The following is a 23706-nucleotide window of genomic DNA, read 5'->3' as shown; positions in this document are numbered from 1 at the left end:
GCACGGATGCAAAAATAATAACGCCACCGCAGTCAGATGGAAGTAGCATGATATAATAGCTCCTTCATCTCCAGAGCATTAAGAGTCAGTCTTGGCTGCAAATGAAGGGCTGCTCCCAGTGAATATGAAATATTTGTCTGGGACAATGAATTATACAAATCTTGGCACAATGATACAATTATCTACCGGTTTTTGGTGTTTCTTTTGTGCAGCTCTTTTCTTGGATACCAACAAACCAAGCAGAGCACAACGATAAACATGAGAAGCATAGAGATGTCAGTTACAGTGGCTACGGAGCCATTATGTGGCCTTTCGCCTGTGGCAGTCTGACTGGGGGGGGACGCTGGGATAAATGGGCCCAGTGTTTGTAATGGAGAGGAGTGTGGCTGCTAGCCAGGGATTTGAGTTAGGGGGCCATGTCCTGGAGAGCAACACTTCACACTCCTGCCAACTGGGGCTGCTCGTGCAGTGAATGGCGTGGGGGGGGGGGCTCTGGTTCTCCCCCATCTCCTCACAAATGCATGCCCGTTCCGTCATGCCTGTGTGGTCACGTGTTCGAGGGGCAATGATTAAGGAGAGTCACACCCCTCTGTCCTCCTCCACCGTGTAGGACTGCCCTGTCTTCGCATGCATTTCGGCTTCATCTCCAGGGTCGCCATGGCGACCTTGAAGTACCACATAGCGGGGGCACCCGGACTCCCTTCGCAGAAGGCTTTATTGAGCTTGAAACAGTGATCGACCTGCCAGTGGGCCGCCACCTTAACAGGCACGGTCTCATACGGGCAATCCAGAAACACAAAGAGGCGGTGGACTGGAGTGAGCGAGCGGACGTTTCGGAGCGGGTGGACAGGTCCGGCTGAGTGGACGCTTTCACGCGTTCATGCACCGCTGCTCCAGTGGCATAATGAGGTGTGACGCATCAGACTAAGTGGCTAATGGGGTGTGAAGTCATTAGAAGACTGGCTGTATCTTTCTGCCTCTGCCTGTCTCTAACTCAATCTCATCTCCGTCCTCTTCCGCCGGTGCGCCTGCGTCTTTGGTTTCTTCCCTGCAAAAAGTGACAGAACGCGCTGCCTTTTGCACCACTTGACATGGGTTTTTTTTGTCACTTTTGTGTCCTTTGTAAAGGTAAAGATGAAAGAGTGGAAGCAGCGACATGAAAACAAGCATTTGATCAGGCACGAGCAAGTGGCCTCCCGTGTTGTGGCTCTTTTCTTCATGAAAGCGCAGAGGAGACGCCCATCTGTTCCCAGGGATCAGACGGAGCTGTAAACAGCTTTAAGAATAGCGAACAGACTGAAAAGACTGAAACTAAATATCTCTGTCCTGCTGTCATTTTTTTTTTTTTTTTTCGCATTTGGCTGCTTCTAATCCTCCTTTACTCTTGATCACCAGAGCAGTTGCGTGGTTGTCAGTATGCAGCCTTTAACCCACCGGGCCAAGTGCAGAATCAAAACGAGTGTTAAAGTATGCCAGGCATGTGATTTAAAAAAGAAAGCTTCAGGCTTTGCATTAGGTTTCTATCCCCATATAGTCCAGGTGAGAGCTGCACAGGTTCAGATAGTTATGCAGTATTTGGGTTTTGTGTGTGAAGCAGCATGTCTGCAACGGCGCTAACCCCCCGTCGCACCTTCATTAACCTTTGCAGCACAGTGCACGTTCACACTCCCACTGGGTTCTCAGTAGATGCGGAATCCTCCCACACATCTACAGCTGTGCCAGATTAAGATTATGAACTGGAACATTTTCAAAATTAGCAGAGCCGCTTTTGTAATTTCTTTTCCACATTAACACACCTGAAACCCATAAATACAGCAACAGATGAATCACTTTGAACCCATATTAAATTGGCCTTTGCTACTGTTTCTCATCCTGAATTGAAGTAATTTTCCTTTTAGTGAAACATTTTTAAAGAACATAATATAAAGTGCGTTGAAGGTCCAGATATGTGTGTTTGTGTTCACACACACGGCTGCCTGATGGCCCAGCCGCCAGTGACAAACAAAAACTATTGGAAGACGGCGAAAGGTGATCTTCCTCATTGTTCCAGGTTAACTTTCATAGTCTATCATGTATTCAATTTCCCCACGGGGATGAATAAAGTACATCTTAATCTTAATTGTACCATTAAGGTCAGGGGCTGTAACACGAGAGTGATTCCTACACCGGGTCAGGGCAATAGCTCTGCCCAGGGAGCTGGTCCCCCCACCAGGACGGAGATTAGACGGACAGATTAGACTGGGAGCTTTCACAGACTGCAGAATTCAACAGGTTCACGGTCCAGACTTCTCACCGCTCCCATCAGACCTCGTCAGCATTCCACTTTGGGACCAAACCTGTGATTTTGCATGTTTTGGCCCATTTACAACATTTTGAACGCTCGGGTTAAAAGAAGACAGTGATAGCTCAGTCTGTTGGGAGCTGCACGGAGAACCAGAGGGTTAGAAATACATATATATAAATATGTGTGTGTGTGTGTGTGTGTGTGTGTGTGTGTGTGTGTGTGTGGTGTGTGTGTGTGTGTGTGTGTGTGAAAAGGCACTTCTAGAGACTATTTTAATGTGTGAGTTTTGGTCAAGGGTTACTCCATGATTCCTCACAGAGAGACTAGATGCTAAAGAGATCCCATCTAGAGTGATACGGTGAAGAAGAAGAAGGTAAACCATCCAGTTCTGTTTCAATGCACATCTAAATTAGCCTCGAATCAAAACACATAGTATCTTGTCCATGAATGCACATAAACTTGGAGGTTCAACTTCAAAAAAGAGTTTGGGAATTGTGTAAGACACAAATAAAACAGGCAACAATTTGTTGGATGAATTATCACATCGCACTGTTGTTATGGACAAGCTGTTAACAAGTTAAAAACAACTCCACCTTTGCCCTTTGGCAGGTGGCTGGAAGCCCCTTGTGTTGTGTGTACGACCCCGTGGCAGGGGACAGTATGGTTTTAAGGCGTGGGCCTCTGCTTGGGACGCCTGGTCTACAGCAACAGTGGGGGGGGGCGTCTGTGATCATGTGGTATTCTCACGTACGGTTTGGTTTTGGTTGCTTTTGGGATGGCGGGCCTTCAGAACTACCCCTCTATGGAGAGCAGGGCAGCTGTGTTCCTCGCCACCTGGCGCCGGGGCTGGCATGGAGATTTGGGAATCAAGTCTTACAATAAATGACACCATTACAGCGGCTAACACACTCGTCACATGCACACGCATGCATCCTTGCAATTTGGTGTTTTTCTTGTCTGACACAAGATAAATAGAGACTAAAATTTGGATTCACAGCTGCAACAGGAATACCTCAATCAAATTAGGGTAAATAGCATATGATCACTAAAACCGGCGAAGATATCAGCGGCATTCTCATGTCGGGTCATCTGTAAACAACCACTGCGGTGGAACAGCGGTGCAGCCATGTTTCCCCCCAGGAATTCTGATTTTAGAAAAAGAAAGGTGGGAAACGGGAGACACACTAAACTGGGATGAAATCAGGGACGCCACAGAGCTCAGTGGTGGCACCCGCTGGGGAGACAGATACTGCTAAAATATCGAATAATACCTCGGAGAGGCGAGGCAGACGATATGAACTGTCGGTTTTGCCAAAGAAGTTACCTTTCGTCGAACCACTTCATTTCCCCTTTAAATGACTCCCTCTCACACTTCCATTACACCGATAGTTACCTCCTAATGTCACATGTCGTTCTGCGATGTTCATGGTCATATCAGGCCAGGGGAAATTCACCTGCCATAACAGTCTTTTGGCCATCCATATGTCAGAAAGATGCACCGTGGCCTGGTCGTTGCTAAGGGGTCAATCTCTCAACCCTAATGGTCTCCGAGTCATGTGACTGAGAAGTACCCTGGAACACTCGTTACAGTAGACAGGAGATGGAAATGATTATCAGGAGGTCAATTTATGCACGGCGGAGGCAGCATGACAGAGTGAGAGGTCAGAGCTCGTCCATATCTCCGGGCATTAAAGATTGACATGCAGAATCTGAGAAGCCCCCGCACTACCCCACACCTCACCACACACGCGCGCTCCTCCATTTAAATATCTGACAGACGATGAAAGTGCAGCCATTAAAATGTCCGCGGAGCGCTTGAGGAATGAAATGGGGAGATAAAAGAATCCCCCTGGGTAATCAACAGGACTATGAATTAGCTGAGAGTTTTAGATGGCGAGTGTGTGTGTGTGTGTGTGTGTGTGCTGGGGGGGGCAGGATAGGGCGCATTTTTACCTCATTTGCTGTTCATTCCTTCTGAAAACAGGAGTCCAGGGAGGATACCAGCATCTGTCCAACCAGAGGTCACAGTAGAGCCTGGCAGCCACCGTAGGAGGCTAAGTCCATTAGCCTAGCGTCCATCTGCAACCTCTCCTGGCAAAAGGCAAGATGTGAACTATACATTTGTGGTGCGTTTTAAAGCCACAGTAAATAACTGGTCCAACATCTGCTCCATCTCCAGTAGCAGCAGACTTTGCAGAATCCTTTGGCAACTTGAAGGTGCCAGCTAGATTTTACTGTATCTACTGTATATGTAGGTCGCAGTGCGCTGCTTCAGGAACCATTTATCTGATGAGGAAGGGCTCCCTGTGGAGGTGTTCCGGGAACATTTCACTGGGATTAAACCCAAGGACATACCTGGATGGGGATTATTCCAGCTCGTCCCGGGATGTCGGTAGACCTGGAAGGTCTGCTGAAGAAAAGGGACGCCTGAACCAGCATAAGCACCTTTGAGCCGACCAGCATAAGCTGTGGAAAATCAATGGTTTAGCCGGCGCCTTCCTCCACCTATCAGGTTTTCTTTCCACCTTTTCTTTTTCTACTGATGAACGTTTATTTTTCAGAAAATGAGATTTCACATGGGGGAAATGAATGCTGGAATCTGAGCTTAGATTTTTGCCTTCAATTTAGTTTTTCTAGTTATTTAACAGTGCATGTAAGGTGAAGGTCCCTTGAATTTTATTTTATTTTAGTTGCATCTTATCATGTTTTATTGCCTATTTTAAGCTGTAATGCATAGAGAGCACCATATCTGGCTGGAATGCAATTTAAAGCAGACATGATAGCATTCAGCTTGCTAAGAATGTACATATTGTGCATCCTGAGCTGTGGTCCATTATGAATATTTTGCATGGGGAACCGGCACCGTTGAGCTATCAGAGGGACAAAAGAAAACTACATTTCCTGCTGCTGTTCATCATGCGATGAGATAGCAGTGTGGTATAAGTGTGTATAACATACATAATAGGTAATGTGTGAATGCGAATGCAGGTCGGCCCAGAGCATCGTGGGAGCGAGCGGTCCATTCCACCCAAACACTCAGGTACCAGCATCCTTTGCCAGAAGGAGCCATTCACGCGCACATTAGTTTTTCACGTCATCACCATCCAACAAATGTTAACATGCAAACGTCACAATGTTCAAAAGGCATTTCATTTTTAATAACATGCTTAATTATTAAGCTGGATTAACCAGGAGCTTCCCTGGAGAATGCATTGAAGTATGTATGATATGTGAGAAATGTAATAGCTGAGATAAACACTTCCAACTCCTTAGCCATTACCCTTACTCTGTTATCAAGCCTTGATGCTAATGTCAGGATTTTATGGAGCAGAATTCTGGAGGGACAAGTCTTCTCATGTCCACCAATTCAGTGGTCTTCTGAAATTTGCATGTTTGTCTTTGAGTTGATTAAAAAGAAAAATCCAAACCTGCCACATGCAGAGTCAGAGCGGTTTGCCTGTCCCACCGAACGGGATTTGATCCGATTCTTCTTGGCCTCAGAGCTTTCCAGCGTAGTTCAACCCGGCTGATCAGAAGCACATGCACATGCAGACTCCAGCTCCAGGCAGCCTGCAGCAAACTGATCTTTGGCTGGAATCCACTTGGACCTGCAGTCAGGTGCTTGTTAGCAAAGGACCGTCGTGCAGTTAGTGCATAAATACAAAACATTAAAGACGCGTATCACACAATTTACATCTTCGTTTCAATCTCACACAAGTCATCATTTGTATCTACATGAATTCAGTGTTTGACAGCTTTTGTAATATATCTGACAGATGTTATGAAAAGGTCGAAGGACACCAGTGTGGACACAAAATAGTGCAATAAAACACACACACACACACATCCATACACACACTACAGTAATCCAACATGGATTAGCTCCTCTAACAGAAGAAAAACAATTCCAAAGGCCGTTAATTATTACATTCATCTCCATAAAACATATTATTGTAATGTGTAAAAATCCAGAAGACTGAAAATCCTGTCAGAATTGCATCCTAGTGTTTGTCAAAAATATGTTTTTATTGATAATTCTTGAATCCCTTAAAGACTCTTAAGTCATTTAATATGTAGTTTTAAAACTATGAAGGAAATGACATCACAGCAGTTGTTTTTTCATATATATTTAAAAAGTACATGAGGGCTACTTTATTTGAAATATAGCCACTTAAAATAGGATTTAAGAATTTCATTTCATGAAAAAAAAAAAAGCTTGGTGGAAATTTCACCGAAGCACGAAACACCGGAGGAAAGCTCCATCAAGCAAATTCTGGCCTTTTTGTGCCTAAAAACAGTCGTTCATGGGAGAGTAAATTCCACCATCACACAGTGGATGACAAAACAACCCAACAGTAAAATGCGTTTGTCATAAATACATTTAAAAAAGGACAAAATGCACATGTTTGAGCAGCAGCTTAGGTCTTGGAGTTGAAGCCCGTCTCTGGGGTGGGCTGGCCTGATGCGGGCTGAGGAGGAGGACGGAGGTGAAGGGGTGAGGAGAGGAGCAGGCGCTGCTACAGCGGCCTCTGTCCCAGGCCAGGCTGGCTGTGCTGCAGCACCACGCTGATAAGACTGTAATAGTCCTCCTTAGAGGACCCAGGGCTCCACTCCCCTTATTAGTCATTTATCACACCTGGCAGCCTCAGTGAACCATAATTACTCTTCCCTTATCCCCCTGCACTGTCATGTCGGTGAGAGCGAGTGTGGAGGGGGGCAGAGAAATGGCTGTGAGAAGTGGCGTTAAAGCGAGAGCAGGAGGAGAGGAGGAGGGCGAAAGTACCCATGAAAAACACTCGTGAAAGGATGGAGTGTGAACTTTCAGGAAGAATAATATGCAGAAAAATCAACCTAAGAGACATAAAAAAAATGGAGGAAGAAAAAAAAAGCAGTGGTGTGTGGACCTTTTCAAATACCTTCTTTAATACCCCATGTAACGATGGAAAGGAATGTAATCTCAGAAGTAAAACCCGAACACAGGCCGCTCTTTGTGCTGCAAATGAGAACCAGTTGTTCTGACCACAGATCTTTACAAAATATTTGACACGGCAGGAATTAAAAAGAAAAGCAGAGACTGGCCCGCTAAAGCAACAAACCAGCCCCCGCGGCCCTGAAGGGTCGCTCGCTAACGCTCCGTCTGGATGCTGAGAGATGCTGAGCAGATTCCTGCCTGATCCGCGTCGGCTTTCACCGGGAACGACCAAGTCGTGCCCTCGACAGGAAGTGACAGGAAACTCTCTGATCCACACTTTGAATGGACTCCAGCCCCCATATATGAAGGACTGAGACCTACAAATCACCCCCAATGTCACTGTCATTAAATGAAACCCAAATAGGATTTTTCATCACCCACCACTCATTTGGACCCGGCCCCACCCCTCCTGCTCTCTTACACCGATACACCGAGTGAACTGCAGGCACATTTTCTCTGCAGGATTTACGCTGCTGCCACGTGCCTGGCTGTCTCCAAAGTGCCCCGCTTGACACCGTAAGTAGATCCAGATGTGGGCCACATGCTTCCAATCCCGACTGGTGTTCTGCCTACTACATCCCAGACCGCCGAACCCTTAACTGGAATCACCTCTCTCTCCAGTCAGGGGTTACGCTAAAAGTGATTTTAGTGCCCGGTAGTATTGAGCAACGCTGCTGCGACCGCTTATGGGATTTAATGATGTGAAAAAGAGATTTTCCCAGTTATTAAATAAGGTTATCAATAGTTACACAATGGCCATTAAATTCAATAATGGGCAATATTACAACTTCTATTTAAATCTTTATTTAAATGTTGGGGATAATTGGATTACAATACACAAGCCAGATTTAACTAGTTGGGTCAATCAGGCCAGTCAGAGTGCTGATATGCATACAGGCAACAACTCAAGTAGTCAATGAAATTAAGGCATTGGTTATTGATCACCGACCGCAGAATCCTCTTACTTTAATCTGCATTGTTAATTGTGGCCTATATAAGATCTTCTAAGATCATGTTTGGAGGCACTTTTCACAGAAGAGACCTGAACACCAAATGAATGATTGCTTTCCTTTTAGATTCTGTTAAGCTGCATTTTTGCCCAGTCAAGCCCGTCTCATCTGCAGTGGTCAATTTAATTGATTGGTCAGTGAATCACAACCTCTGAGCGCTCCAACTCTCCACGGCGACGCGCTTTAACGCTGTTCTTTATTTATTTGTACGACTAATGTCAGCACACAGTGCAGCCGGGATGAGTCAGGAGGACCTTCCACGCTCACTTTTACTGGCTTGACTGGTGCAGCTTGACTGGTGCAGCTTGACTGGTGCAGCTTGACTGGTGCAGCTTGACTGGTGCAGCTTTGGCCGAGGTGTGCGCTGAACGTGCACGGTCGTGCACTGAGAGCCTGAGATGTGGCGTGCTGTTCCAGTAGAAACGTGATTCTGCCATTTTTAGAAGCCAGTTTTGGACGTTTTCTTCTGTAACCTAAGACCGTTCTCTATGCCAATAGAGCAACGTTGGTGGATGTAATCTATTACTTCCTGAGCCCACTCTGGCTCTCCTGCACAGATGGAGACGGCAGCAGAACCCACCCAGCTCGGTCCAGATGTGAACGGCGCAGGAACAGAGGCGCTGTAGCAGGAAGGCGAAGGGGAGGGAAACGAGATGAGTTTTACTATCATTAAAAACCTGCCAAACAGATGTGTGAGTCTCAGAGGGGAAACATCTGGACCGTATTCTCCCACTAACAATGAAAGGTGAGAAAATTAAGAATTCTCTTGGCTTTTTAAGAATCGGCGTCGCTGTTTTCCTCAAGTTTAATTGGCATTTAATGGAGCCACTTCCTTAATATCTACTGGGTTATAAAACAAAGCTGTAATGGTGTGAAAATGACTCGCAGGGAAACACCGTAAAGAGGACGTGATGTACGGGCCATCGGTGCCCACAACATCAAAAACATGGCTTCTGTCCCAAAAACGATTTAAAACCACACCCGTGGGGGTGTTAAGCCTTTTTGTTAAAACCTGAGGTACATTAGTGTGACCTGATTAGTGACATGATTAGTTTCCTAAAGTCATTCATTTTTTAAAATAATTTTATATATTTTCTATTCTTCAATTATTAGTATCATAAATGTATTATTCTTACTTATTGTTCTTCTTCTATCTTTGCATTCCTGAATGTCTTTTCCTCTGTGTTTTTGCTGCTGTTTCGCTGTAAATTTCCACGTTGTGGGACAAATAAAGGAAAAAGTCCAGGTTTTCAGTGTGAAATTCATTTCACCTCCAGGTCGCTGCACTTTCCATGTTACCATCGCTGGAAAGTCTGATCGTAAAACGTCTGCTTGGAGTTTTATCAGACTCTGCTCTTAATAACTGCACTTGTAGATTTCCAAGCTTAAACAAAAATAGAGGCGTTAACGGCAGAAAGCTCCATCAAAGGTCCCAGTGGAAGACGAGAGGCTTCAAACAAATGCTTGATAATTGTTAGTGAAAATAACCTGTTAGTTCTCATATTGAAAATAACCTATAATGTTTTACTGTAGAGTGTGTGTGTGTGTGTGTGTGTGTGTGTGTGTGTGTGTGTGTGTGTGTGTGTACAAGCTATGCTGTGAGGACCGATATACATATTTAACCTGCAAACTGAGGTCACTTTCAGAAAGTGAGGACTTTTTTGTCCATCTGTCCGTCAGTTGAGGGTTTAGACTCGGTTTTAAAGGTAATTAAAGGTTAAATTTGAGTAATTTGTAACTAGAAGGACTGTAGAAATCTGCACTGATGTCTGTGGGCGATACATCAGGTAATTAAAGGACTATAGAACTGAACTGTTGGAAACACATTAAACATTGCACGGAATTTTGATAAACACGAACCCGAGCGCGTGAATGTCAAATGCTTGATCACCTCGGGGATACCCACTGAGTGCGACATGCAAGCCCATATGCATGAGGTCATTACTGAGAGGAGCTCCTCCCCAAAGGTTGTTCAAGGTCAACTGCTTCTCTCTGCTAGCCAGCAGTTAAGAAAGACTCAATGTGCCGGGAAATTTGTGAAAATTCTACACTAAAACCTAAACCACTCCATTCTGTGGTGACTTCCTTCACCCTCCTCATGCATGTCCGCTCTGTGAAGGCTCCTCATATGTACTGTCTATAGTAGTGCTTTACACAAGCACAGCATCTACTCCACGAGGACATGCCACATGGACAGGCACCAGTCGCACAAATGAAGGTGAAAATTCCGTCTCTCTCTCGGTCCCACACTCAGCACGTCGGTGTCACCTCCTCAGTCTGTAGCACCCCCTCCTGCCCCCACCCGGTTTGGTCCTACACTCATGTATTTACGACTTCCTCTGCAATCTCTGCGTCTCTTGCACACTTATGTGGGCCATTAATCAGCCATTGAAAAGGACAGTGGACAGGAGGAGGGAGAGATGGAAAAAGGGAGGCCTTCGCCATCATCAGAGTGAGCGCTTAAAGACCCACCTGAGAGCTTTAAAACAGACCTGCTGGAAATATTAGCCAGCGCAGGGAGATAGGGTGTACGGCAGCACGCAAGATTAGCCCCCAGTGAAACAGGAAGTCATCAGATTTAGGTTGGCTTATTGGCGTTCCACCGGCTCTATACAGACAAAATAAATATAAATTGCTTGTTACTTGTCCCAGGTAAATTATTGCTGTTTGATGGAACAAAACGTGTAATTGATATCTTCTCTATTATCAGGGAAAATGCTTTCCATGTGACAGTCAAAGTGTTCTGGGCTGTTTGAAAGGGCGACATTGGCCACACATACAAAGTGAATATCATTTCTCAATCAAAGTGCTTAAATTAAGAGATTGATTGAACCCAATCTCCTCCAAAAAGGTGGCTGAAAGTTTTGGTTCGAATACTTAGACAGGCAACTTGATCACACTCCGGTGGGTTCCTCTCAGGGTACCGAGAGACGGGAGAGCAAGTTGCTCATATGTTCATGCCCCAACAAAAATGGAGGACCGCCGTTTGTTTAATTATGCCATGAAGTCGCTTTAGATGTTACCCTCTTGTCCAACTCTCTCACACTTTAGACAGCTGACTGATTGATTCACTCTCAGGACAACCTCCAAATATGAAGGCAATTCCCAACACTGGCACCAAGTTTTCTTGAAAGGGATGCAGCGTTTATAAGAAGCCCTGTTATCCTTGTTACATTTTTTTTTACAGTTATCATATTTTCAGCACAGCGTTCGAGGCCCTTTGTTCTTACTGTGATTCTTCTTCTTTTATTCCTTAAACGTGCATTGAACATAACTGTTTTTCTCGCCTGCACTCATCTGATCTTTTTTCTCCTGATAGAACTTGGATCATTTCCTGTTACAGTCTCCGTTAGGCCTGACGCCGGAGTCAGCTTTAAAGGAAAACCGGCACTTTCAGCTAAAGGGAGGAATGTCGTTACACTATGAGTCCCTAAGAAGACGGCGGTAGAGGGAGGGAGGTTATCAGGCCTCATCAGTGAGGAAAGTAACCCGCCCACCCCCCACCACCACCACTTCTCCCCCCAGACTGTACGTCCATCAGGCTTCATTACTCTAATGGCAGAGGCAGCGATTAAGGCTTCCTGCCTGCAGACCCCTTTTGTTTGTCTGCTTGTGTTTCACCTTAACAAAGACAGTCTGCAGGATGTCTGTAGTGAGGCTGCCCCTCCTTTGTGGGGCGTGTGGGGCTTGCCGACCCTGTTGGACCTCTGAGTTTTGCAAGCACAGAGTGGGTTATCTATCTTTGAAAGGGGGGAAGCCAGGAACTGCTCAGGTCCTGCACACACACTGATAATAAGGTTAGCGAGGCATGTTGGTGCAACAACAACGCACGCCTTGGCCTCCATCTGCGCTCCTATTAAGAGGCTGCACACTGTTTGTCAAACGCGGCACGTGACGGGTGGAACAATATGCAACAACACGAAGGAACTAATAAATTAGGAGTGCTAGACATCAACGCTGCACTGGTTTATAGAAAACATCAGCAAGGCTTTATGAGTTTATCTTGTCAAAATTAAGCAAGATGAGCTGATAAAGACTTGGGGAATTTTTTTTTTTTTTAGTGGAAGTCCCAGCAAAACTGTGAGGCTGAATGTGGTCTCTGGTGTCCGTTGCCAGTCCCAGTCTATAGGTGGAGTGTAAACATTCATTGGTCTTTGTAAGACATTCCTGAAGCTACCGTCTCTCAGCTCTGCCCAGTCTTCTTCAGTTTCACTCACTTCTGTCTTCTTTCTTGCCACTTCATCCATAATGGATGGCACTTTGGGTTTCTGTCCCCAGCAGTCTATCAGAAAATGTAACTTTAGGTCACAGGGACAGACGCCTTTTTCAGGGACGGCTCGAAGGAATTGTGTGACCATTAAACAATCAGCCTGGAGATGATATGAATGCTGAATATCTGAGGAAAAAAAGTCAACTTATCTGGTGTGATGTGGCTGCAAAGTAGGACAATTTTTCACGTAAAAAAACTCCTTTTGGTTTGCGTGAGTGAGCGTTTTTAACAATGCTCAAGACTTTTTCTGGTGAATAATGCTGGAATTTGTGCATAAAGTTGAATTTAATATCCAATCATCAGATGTGGCTCAACATGAAACCTCCAGAGGATCACCATTATTCTTATGAAATAAATATCAGGTAAATGTTTACGGCTTTTTAATATCCGCCAATGATGATCCGGAATTCAAAATGCAAAAATGAGCAAACAAACAGCTTCTACAATGGAGGCATCAGGTGAAAAATGCCCTAAACTACGTTGTGACTGTCACGGACAAATGCTCATTGTGGCGTGGCCTCATGGCACCTCAGGAGGGCCAACAACTGCCAGATGTTTGAAAATGTGAAAAAGGAAAAAAGATGACCATGCAGAACAATGGCTGCCATGGGAGACAGTCGGAAAACAACACGTCCACAGAAAACAAGTAAACAAGCACGCAACATACACGAGGACCATGTGTAAACACGGCGCTCTGTCTGTCTGTCCCACATCTGGGCTGCCATCAGCAGAGGCCAGGACCTGTGCACAGCTGCTCTCCCCGTGCCGTCAGTGGGCTTCACCAGGCGGGGGCCCTCCCAGAGGCCTGCGTTGGGAGGCCTGGATGCGGTCTGACATCTGGACTGCACAGGAGGCCATCATTCCCATTCGCTGATGTTTTCTAACTTGCTGCTTCTCCTGCCGTATCACTCCATCTATTTCTGCCTCTGCGAGTCCCACTTTGTCCTTCGCCTCTCATTTCTCTCGCCTTCGACGGAGGAGCCCACAGGTCGCAGTCACAGGGGGAAAGGATGATGAAGAGCTCCAGAGCCGAGCCAGCTGACTCTCCCCTCGCTGCCTTCATCCTGTGCTCTATCTCACATCTCCCTCTTCCCTCCTTTCTCCTCGTATTTACTGGGTTCACCTCCTCCCTCGGTTCAGCCTGCCAGCACTATTGAGTGAGGGAGCTGAGGGACAGCTTCACCTGCACGAAGGAGACTTCGCAATGAACGCGGGCACGTCACAGGAGCCTTATGGTCATTAATCAGTTGTGCGTGTCACCGTCTGTTAATTTCATGAATAAGAATTCATGCCCTTCTCTTGTCGTTCCTCAAACAACTCTGTTTGTCTTTTCTGGGTGCAGAAGGCTTGGATATCCACATAGAGCAGCGAAAGTGCCACATCATAGCAGGGACGCCCTTTGTAGAGGCACACAAGTGATTAATGATATTCAAATCTTTGTCCTTTCTTGACCTCTCGTGAAGGTGCGCAGTCTTCCGCCTCGACTTCACCTAATGAGCGCGGCATCGTGAGCGGCACCGTCTTTGTTTTCACTCTCAGAAGAGGCAGAACTTATGCTTAAGCCTCCAAAATGCTTTAAAGGGCTGCCATAACCTTCTGTTATTCTTCTAGTTCTTTGTACTTGTCTCTTGCTTGATAAGGCCTGCCAGCCGCCAAGGTCAACGGAGACGGGAGCGAGTGGGGGGGGGGGGGTGTTCCTCTGGTGTAAATGGATAGTTCTCTCTCTCTCTAGATGAAGAGAGGAAGAACCTCATCAAAAAATGTTGTCTTCACACCACGGCGAGACCACATTCAAGTCAGATGAATGAGAATTGTCATGCGCAAAATCCTAATTACAAGCCTGCATATTCCCTGCAGCACCGCGGAGCCGCTTTATCGGGCACCCATTGGGTTGTTCCCGCGTGGAAGCTCGGGGAGGATCCTTCCAGTGTTCCTCTTGTCTGCAATCTGTGATTGCTGTATTCCAAGGGGGGCATCGGGGCTGAAAGGACCAAATTCAACAAACCTAATTATCATGCCTTAATTAGTATCAGGGGTAAACCTTGGTGGGACACCTGCAGACTTAATTTATATCCTGACAAGCTGGGAACAAGTGTTAATGTGCTGTATTTATGATAATACCCCAAAGTGTGCAGGAGGAGCAGAAGGAAGCTCACCCCCAGTCTTCCAGAGCAACGTGAAAGGCAGGTAATTACAGGGAAGGTCCAGGAGTGCTCAGGGAGCACCCAGGTCCCAGGGCTGATACACTGCCATAAAATAGACATAAACAAATATAAAGACAAAATAGGATCGACAGTGAATCAAAACTGGGGGAACTGTTTTCAGCTTTTTGTGTGTTGTGTCATGCAATTATGAAGACACACACACACACAAATCACATCACCTCAGCAGAGACATGGTAGCCAGCACAGAAAACTCTGCTGGTCCCAAATAAACGGGCCAATCGCCGCCCCACTAGTCATAAATAGATCTGCCATTTGTTACTGGAAGGCTACCTTTGCATTCAGAGAAATAGGTTAACAGAGCAGGGACGAAACCTGGAAAATTGTGCACGTGGTAGTGTGTCATTACCTTATTGTTAACCACTGCAGACTTCCGCATGGCCCCATCAAGGCTTTGCAAACCCAATCAGAGACCTATTTCTGCTAACTGACTGTTCTGGTCACCTCAAATGTGGAAATATGTTAAACATCACTCAACGTGCACGCAGCACCGCTGCACGCACACACGCCATTTCTCATGTAACCTCACAAAGGAGGACGTGTGTAGTTTCTTGTGGGCTATCTGAGTGTGTTTTTTTAGCGCTGCCTTTCATATTTCTTGTAATATTTACTGGAGAAAATGTTGGACAGTTTTCCCACAGAGGTTTTTTTTTATGTTCTGCTGAGAAAAGGACGATTTCACACCGATGTCAACAAGCTGGTGTTATGACTATGTCAACGTCACATTTTTAGAACAGGCAACTTTCGACTGGACCACATGAAAGTGTTGCATGTTGTTTCCGTATGTCAGGGACTGGCCTCTTTTCATGGCTTTGACTTTGGCTCAGACTAATCATACATCACAAGGGGAAGAACCATGAGCAGTTCTCATGAGGCTGTAGCTGCTTGAGCGGGATTAGTCCAGTTTTATTTGTCTCAGAGTGACGGGTTTTATATTTATTTATTGGTCATTTTGGTTCTTTGAGGTTGAACTCATACATTTGGTTTTGGCTCAAAGTGAGTGACAAGAGGTCATTAGAGATCTCAAGCAACTCTGTTTGTGTGTGTGTGTGTGCGTGTGTGTTTGTGCATTCCTAGTGTGGTTTGAATCTGGATGATTCTGGGATGTGGGTGTTTAAAGGATGGGAGACATTGGCAGGGAGGCGTGTTTGTGAAGGTATTTTGCTGTCGGCATGATGGAAAAGCTAAACCCAGAAGTTTTTTTGTTTTTTGTCATTTTTTGTGTTTTCTAGGGGGACCATCCAAACCACCAAAGCCCTAAACTAGCCTTCAGTGCTGAACCTTTGGGAGGAAAATGATGTAATTTAGATGTCATGAGGGTTTCAGTGTAGCGCCAAAGTTAATTTGCTTGAATTACTGCAAAGAGATTCAACACGTTGAGGTTATTTAATACCTGTGAATCATGTTTGCTGTTTTATCAAAGCATTTACTGCTGTCAAGAAGTGCAACCTCAGTTCTTCTGTTGTAACGAGTCACACGTTCCCTCACAGGACACTCTCCACTCAGCCTGACGTGCATGTTTTTGGACCGTGGGAGGAAACTATAGAAACTGGAAAACACCCACATAGGGCCTGGAGAACACCCAAACTCTTCTCTGTCACAGCTGCCATCCAGTACAATGTGGCACAACTGAATAAAACAATTAATGAACTGGATTTATCCTTTATATGTAAAGTATTATGACAATATTATTAGGTTTGGTTGAGTACAACCAGCTCAGGAACTCCAATATTCACGTTAACTGAATAAAGATTAAGTATCGTTATTGAGCAGGTTGTTATTCGTACCTTCTGATTTTTACCTGTGACTGAATTGGATCTGATCTGATTGAAAGCAGTTTTGAAAGGACATTTCTTTCTGCGGTGCATCTGACCGCGCAGCCCTTCTGAGCGCCCGTTACGCCTGTGCAAAGCAGCAGTCCTCGTCTCAGGTACTGACAGGTAGCCCTCCAGGCCCCACCCTGGCCGCTCACCATAGCAAGTGATCGGGCAGGCAAACAGAAGGCTTCCGTCCACATGAACGCTTTAACAGCCATATCTGCTGTTGTTCTTCCTCTCAGCTTATCACCAAGAAAGACTTCGGGGGCCGTGAACCATGCAAAGAGCTTAGACAACATGACCCACTCTGTCTCGTGAGATCAAGATAAGTCCTCGGCCTACATCTCTTTAAGAAGGAAACAAAGCCGCGCCGCCTCCTCGCCCGGGGTTAGCGTCAGCCCGCTTCTGCGAGATGGAGAGAAGATTGTCTCTGCAAACAGAGGAGAGGTTTACAGTCTCCGTCCGGGGCTGTTAGAGCCGATACCACAGGGAGAAGAGCAGAGATCACGATCACTCCTCCACATGACTGGTTCCATGTCAATAGTACACACACACACACACACACACACACACACACACACCACACACACACACACACACAGACTCAACACCTGCTTGCTGAAGGAGCACTCAGTTAATCCCAACATTAATTATTGACTCTGAGTTTAATTTGAAAGTCAGACGCACAGTAAGCCAGGGGACCCTCCTTTAAATAATGTATAGGAGCCATTCGAAGGTAATCATATTGTCATTGATTAATATACGTCGCGGCGGCGGCGTACCTGATGCGTGTTTGAGCTAGCTGATGTTGGTGATAGAGCTGAGCGCTGGGAGCACAGTGTCAGGCCAGGAGCCTCTCTGGGGTCTCCTGCTCCTTGTCTGATGCTTTAATCACAGCGTAGGAGCTGCGGCGGTGCGTCAGGGCGCACGCCATCAGCCCACTGGATAACACCGGAAGCCTCAAAGCAGTCATGCCTACAAAGAAAAGGTTAGGGAGCAAGAGCAAATGCAATTGACAGCCAGAGAGTCTGCCCAGTTGTCGAAATAAATCACATCCACATTTTCAGCGAAGGTTGAAATTAAATTTCCATAATTCCTTTTTGGCTAAAGTGGTGAGAAAAAAAAACTTCTCTGGCCCACGAGGGAAAGAAGGACGCTGATCTGAAGCAGCACTGTGTTATATGGTGGAAGAGGCAGATCACACCTGGAGCCTGAAGCACCGGGAGGGTAATGAATTCCCTCCTGTTGACACGTAAATGCAGAGGCCGTGTCGCTCTAAATTTACTGTAGGCTGCAACACGGGCCATGAAAAATTCATCGGCGGTTGTTGCCGAGGCGCCATGAAAAGAGCGCCGTTCGGAGGGATGGAGCAATTATGCGCTTAAAATCTCAACTGTCTGGACGGAGCACATGTGTCTGACTAGATGCAAACTCAGACATATACGAAACACACATACACACACACACTCTCTCTCACACACACATTCAGTTTTTATCAGATAGGTAAACAAATCCAGTCCAAGGCTCTCCTCCTCCAGGAGATTGTGAAAGCCTTGGCAAGCATGAGTGAATATGTTGTTTTTGTTAATACATAAAGATTAGGGAAAGAGTCTCTGGGCTCCACACTCATCTCTCTCTGTCTGTTTCTCTCTCTCTCTTTCCCTCCCCTCTCCTTTCATCCTCCCCCAGCATATCTCTCCTCGTCTGGCAGGAGAGGTGGTCTTGTCAGACAGCTTCTCTCCCACGTACCGCGCAGCTCTGAGACGGTGCGGAGCAAAGCGTCTGGGTGCAGCGAGGCTTCTGTCTCTCTTTCTTAAAACCTTCTGGCTGCTAGAAAATACACCCTGACAGCAGGGCGATGTGTTGGGCTGTCGGCTTGACAGCAGAGGAAGAGCAGCCTGCACCAGATACAACACAGCACCAGAGGCGGATGCTTAGGCAATCCAAGAAAACCTCAGTGATTAAGAAATAACACCGTACCAGTGAGGAGGGACAATCGGCTCGTTGCCTTTTTTCCCCCAACCGCAGCGAAATGATACCAAGCAAATAATAAGGAAATGGTGACCTAACTGAAATGAGCGGTGTTTGAGAGGTCGCTCTCTTATCTGGAGCTTGTGGTCGACTGGAGGTGGAGGCAGGCGTGAATGTAGGGCATCAGATGGGACGCCACCTTTCTCCTCATCCCAGTTACACGCTGGCGGGTTCAGCTGGAGATCGGCTGTAAACTTTTTTTAAAATCTCTATTTGCCTTTTAAAAAAGAGCTGGTTGGAAATGTTTCCATCTATGGGGCATCCTGGATGCTCATGGTAGATAAAGCACTGACAAGAACTTCATCTTCAACTCCGAGCGGAGTCCTCTGACCGCGTGGCGAGCTCAACGGGCCTGTGAGGCCGCTCCTGAATGAGAAGCATTTGATCAGATCCTCCAACCTGGGCACTAAAAGACCAAATCACATCAGAGGCGACACAGGCTGCACATAAATATGTTCTCCAGTGCACAATGGTGCTGTGGCGAGCGCCACATCTGAGCGGCGTTGCAGGAGCTCCGCCACTCATTGGGGTCACAGAAGCCGCATGGAGCAGCAGAGCGCAGCCGGCGTAATCTAATCGCCATCGTATTACCTTGTGAAGTAAAAGGCATCTCTTTTCAGGATCATGCAGGAGCGGGACTGGCGATGGCGTTGGCTGAGGCCTGTGTGTGCGCATCTAAACGGATTTAAAACAGACTAGTATCATTTATGATGCACTCATAGTGTAGCTACGTCAGAGGGACTCAGTGATCCAAGTCTCACATTTCCATCTCAATAACAGGATCCAAGATGTGGAAAACAAAGATGAGCTGCTGAACTGATGAGGTAACAGGTGTTAAAAGAAGAAAAAGGTCCTCAAAGTTTCCTGAAGCTACAGGTGATCATGTGACTTTGATTGATTTGACAAACAATGATCTGTAGTATCAGCTTCTGCCGGCGACGGTGGGCTGGTCTGGTCATCTCGATATCATGGACGTTTACTCCACTGCTCCCCTCACACAGGCCTCTTTGGAACATCATGCCGATCTGGTGTCAGCTCCAGTTAAGGTCTGCGGACCTCTGCAGCCCTGTCAGAGCAGGAGCGATTGTCTCTTCCTCCAAATGCTCATGAAGACGTATCTCTTCTGGGAGCACCTTCTCTCCTCACAGCACTCAACGTTCAGCACTCATGTAAGTTGCTTTGGACAAAAGCATCTGCTAAATGACTAAACTGTGAATATAATGTCATTTCACAGACTGTGAATGGGACTCTTCCTCCGTCAGTGGGTGGGGAAGGAACGCAGCACAGGGCAGAATAATCCTGAATTACATATTAACTGTAAATGTTCTCAACAAGCTCCCAAAGAATCAAAATGGAAAAGTTCAATTACATTCATTTATTTTGGTAAACTGTATCAAAAATGACAGAATTTGCAGAAGTTGCAGAACAGTTCTCCTGCAGGGAGGTTTCCAGCAGGTTTCCATCGTTTGAGACGTTCCGGACAAACAAACTCTTTTCCCCCCACAGAGAAAGAGATGATTTACGAGGATGTTAAATACTGAGGTGAGCTTGATAAAATCCTGATGCAGAGGAGTCAGGACCTCAGATGAGAAGTGAAAAGTTCTAACTGATTATTGATGGCAACTATTCTTACCTGTTTTTACCCATGATGACCCACATAAAACAATTTATTTCCCTGTAATTTAAATAATTTTCATTCATTCAACCAAATATGGTTGGGTCCATGGACCAGCAGTGTCCCCGATGGTGACGCCTGCCTGCACCTCCACTCAGCCGCTCTCACCTCCACCTTCATTAGTGGACGACACCTTCAGCTTATGGTTGGAGCTGCGGCCGTGTCTGTGGCATAATGAAATTTACAAAGAGGAGCCACTTGGTATGCCAGCGATGCAGCAGCGGGTCCCCTCGCTCACTGGAAACCACACGCTCGCTTTTATAGATTGCATAATGGCTTGCATGAAAATGGTTTCACACTAACATAAATCAAATGTCAAAATACAACCGGAGCAAGACAATTCCCGCAGTGCACATACGGACACACACGTTCAGTGGGGCACACACACACACACACACTCAGAAGAGTCAGCCATGTAAGGAAATCACAGCCCTGCTTATGCAGATGCGTGTACAGCTTGATAGCATACATAATAATTTATTAAGAAATGTTAAATATTCATCAATATTAAATTAATCATTTATAGGAGGTCTTTAAATTAAAGGGTGCCCTTGAAGTTTTAGATGTGAGGAGTGTCTTTAGCAAAGCGGCAATCCCCTGCGGACATTTGAAATCTCTGATGTACAACACGTGGACGGCGACTGTATAATGAACCCCCTCTTTGATGCTGTCTCTCACGCAGCAAAACACACAAACGCTGGAACAAACGTCCCTCCAAAAGTCATTAATTGCTGATGCCGTAGTTAATGTTGTTTTCCGCATCTGGGAAAGGGAAAAGACTGCTGGAAAGGAGTGGGACGGAAAAATGTACCTGATGTGATGATAAAAGGTTGCGTTTTTTAGCTAAAACATGGAACCACGTGACCATTTCTGCTGACTTGATTCAACCTTAGATGGCTGACCACCATCTGATGGTCGACGTGACTGAAGCACTATGGGAGGGTGAAGGATCCCGCACGGCTCCGGGGAAAGATGTCATCAGGCGCTTCACATATGCAGCCGTGAAGGCAGCAGAGAGGAAGGACGCGGCTCGCTGCCAGGCCCAACCGGCTGGCGAGGCCGCGTGACACACGGTGGTTTGGTGCCAACCACACCTGGGCCCGCTTAGACGCCACGCACCCCAAGGCACACTGAGGTCACTTGGGTACCGCTCTTGTCCTTCTCCTCCCCCATCACCCCCGATGAAGGTTCTTTTGGAAAAACCCTCCAGATGGAGCAACGTGCTACAAGAAGCATGCTTGACTGGCTGCTCTGTGAAGGGCAGCACTTTTAAAGACACAAAAACCCATTTTCTGCGGGTACAGGAGCAGCACTCATCCTCTGTACGATGCAACGCCACAGTTTAACTAATATGCTGGACAACGTGGGAGTTTAGGATCGGCAAAACCACCATGTAGAGGGGTCACAATTGACAAGTGCAGCTGCTCTTCCACTCTCAAAGCTTAACAGTGGATATCAAATAGAAATATCAGGTCCAGCCACACTTGCGTGTGTTGGAGCCGGATAATCACGCATGTGCCTCAAGGGCTCAAACGCTCTTTTGTGGAAAAGGCTCTCAGGTCTCATCCTGATCTGATTATTTTATTGATAGCAGCTAGGAGGCGGCAGGTCTTCAGATAAAAGGCTTAGCTCCGATTTATTCCCTTGTACAAATCCTTTGTGTCAGCACGGGTCATATTTGTCTCAGGTTTTTAAAATGTAGAGCAGTGAATGAAATGAAAAGCAAAGACTAGACGGGAACGACGGCAGGAAAACCCTCATGTGTGCAGCCGAAGCTTCAGCATAAATCAGACTGAAGTCCCTGGAAAGAGGAATGTAGGAGAACACTGCGCCCAGTATGAAAATAGCATCACCCAGGGCTACTTCTGATTGAATGTTTTATCACAGACAATCCTGAGTGGCGCAAAAAAAAGGAAACTTATTCATTCATCCTGCTCAAGCATTGTAACAAGCATGTAATTCCTCAGAGATTTCACCGTTTCACAGCGCTTTGATTTGTCATATTATTCACGTCTTTTCATCCCTCTTTCTTCCTGCTCTTCTGCTCTTGTGTGTGGTGGGTATCGCGTGCTGTAATTCAGCTTTTTATAACCTCCACTTACCTATTGGGTGTCTGCCGGGGGGGGTGCCACGGCCACGCGAGTTCATCACTCTGCTCCGGTAAAAGGATACAGTAAGTGTATGTCTACGGCGGCAGAGGAAGGGCACGGAGATCCATCTGCTAAACATATAATGGATCATGGAGGTGTCTGAGATGAATAGGCCGGCAAAAAAAGAGCAGGGATATACATTACATCCATTTAATCATCCATGCATGTTGGGAGTCGTCCCCGCTGCCTTCGGAGCATCGCTGCAGCTGATTATATATGAAGCTGCCAACAAGCGGATGTAGTAAAGCTTTTTCATTCGCACAAAAAGCAAAGAATGCCTTCACATGGACGTGTAGATAAAGAGGAGGCTCGTTGAGAGTAAAGTGCCGTTCTGCCTGTTTCTGAAGCGAGCCTCCAGGAGAAACCTGAAGGCAGAGGAACTTTGTGGTGTCAAAGGTGAGAGTTCATCGGAGAAGTAAGGTGAGAAGTCAGGATATCGCAGTTTTCACAGCTGTGAGCCAGAAGATCCTGAATTATCTATCCTGTAAGAGGAAGCAGGTCATTAAACGGGGACAGCAGAGCATGGAAAAGCGATAACACGCTCATTGAAGTTCAGTCATGATACTTTCTCCTTTAATCTCAGGGTTAAACTCACAACTTTTGGAAAACAGAAAAAGAAATTGTGAGAAACTGAGTCATTCTGGGTAAATATGCATGAAAATAAGAGAAGTTGTGAGACAACACTAGCGTAGCCGACGCTGCTGGGATGTGTGATTGTGATTCTAGAGCAGGGCGCATCAAACATATCAAACGTTCAAATCCAGCCGGCCTGTTTCTGACCCTCCAAATGAAACGTGATTAGTCCAGACGGAGGAGAGACGGGCAAACAGGAAGTGGTTACCGATGTTGTTAACCGATGTTAACTTTATCAATCAAAGAGGTTTAACTGAGCTTTTATCCAGGTTCAGGCCGTTGTTCCTCACAAATATAAAACAAGTGTTTGGTTTTCTTTTGTTTCTTACACTGAAGCTCCTATTGACAAGTTTCATACAAACCTGATCTGTTGGAAGAGCTTTTAACGTCATCATCCTGCATCCGACTTCCCTGGATGAAAGTAAAAGCCATTTCCTTTCGGTGTCCCCCTCCTCTGAGTGGCAGCGGAGCCCCTCTCACCTCCGTGTCGTCAGGGAAGCCCTGGGATAGAGGTGAGGGAAGAAGGGAAGCTGAAAGGCAGGCCGGTGAAAAACGAGGGTGTCACAGCATTGTTGCAAGGTTAGCACACCCGCTAATGGAGCTGCGCCGAGGGCCGTGCACCCCGAGGACCCACCCTGCCGA

At 46.2% G+C, this 23706-nt stretch overlaps 1 long non-coding RNA gene across 1 annotated transcript; it reads left to right on the top strand.

Annotated features, from left to right (window-relative positions):
• The first annotated feature begins 658 nt into the window (after positions 1-658).
• LOC130517135 (uncharacterized) lies at positions 659-5715 on the top strand. Its single transcript, XR_008947643.1, has 2 exons — positions 659-909; positions 4269-5715. It is a non-coding gene; the product is annotated as an uncharacterized LOC130517135 (long non-coding RNA).
• Positions 5716-23706: the final 17991 nt, after the last annotated feature.

This window comes from Takifugu flavidus, chromosome 2 (genome assembly GCF_003711565.1).
Source record: "Takifugu flavidus isolate HTHZ2018 chromosome 2, ASM371156v2, whole genome shotgun sequence".
NCBI lineage: Eukaryota > Metazoa > Chordata > Actinopteri > Tetraodontiformes > Tetraodontidae > Takifugu > Takifugu flavidus.
The sequence above is the reverse complement of the archived record's forward strand: the minus strand, read 5'-3'. Positions and strand labels throughout refer to the sequence as shown.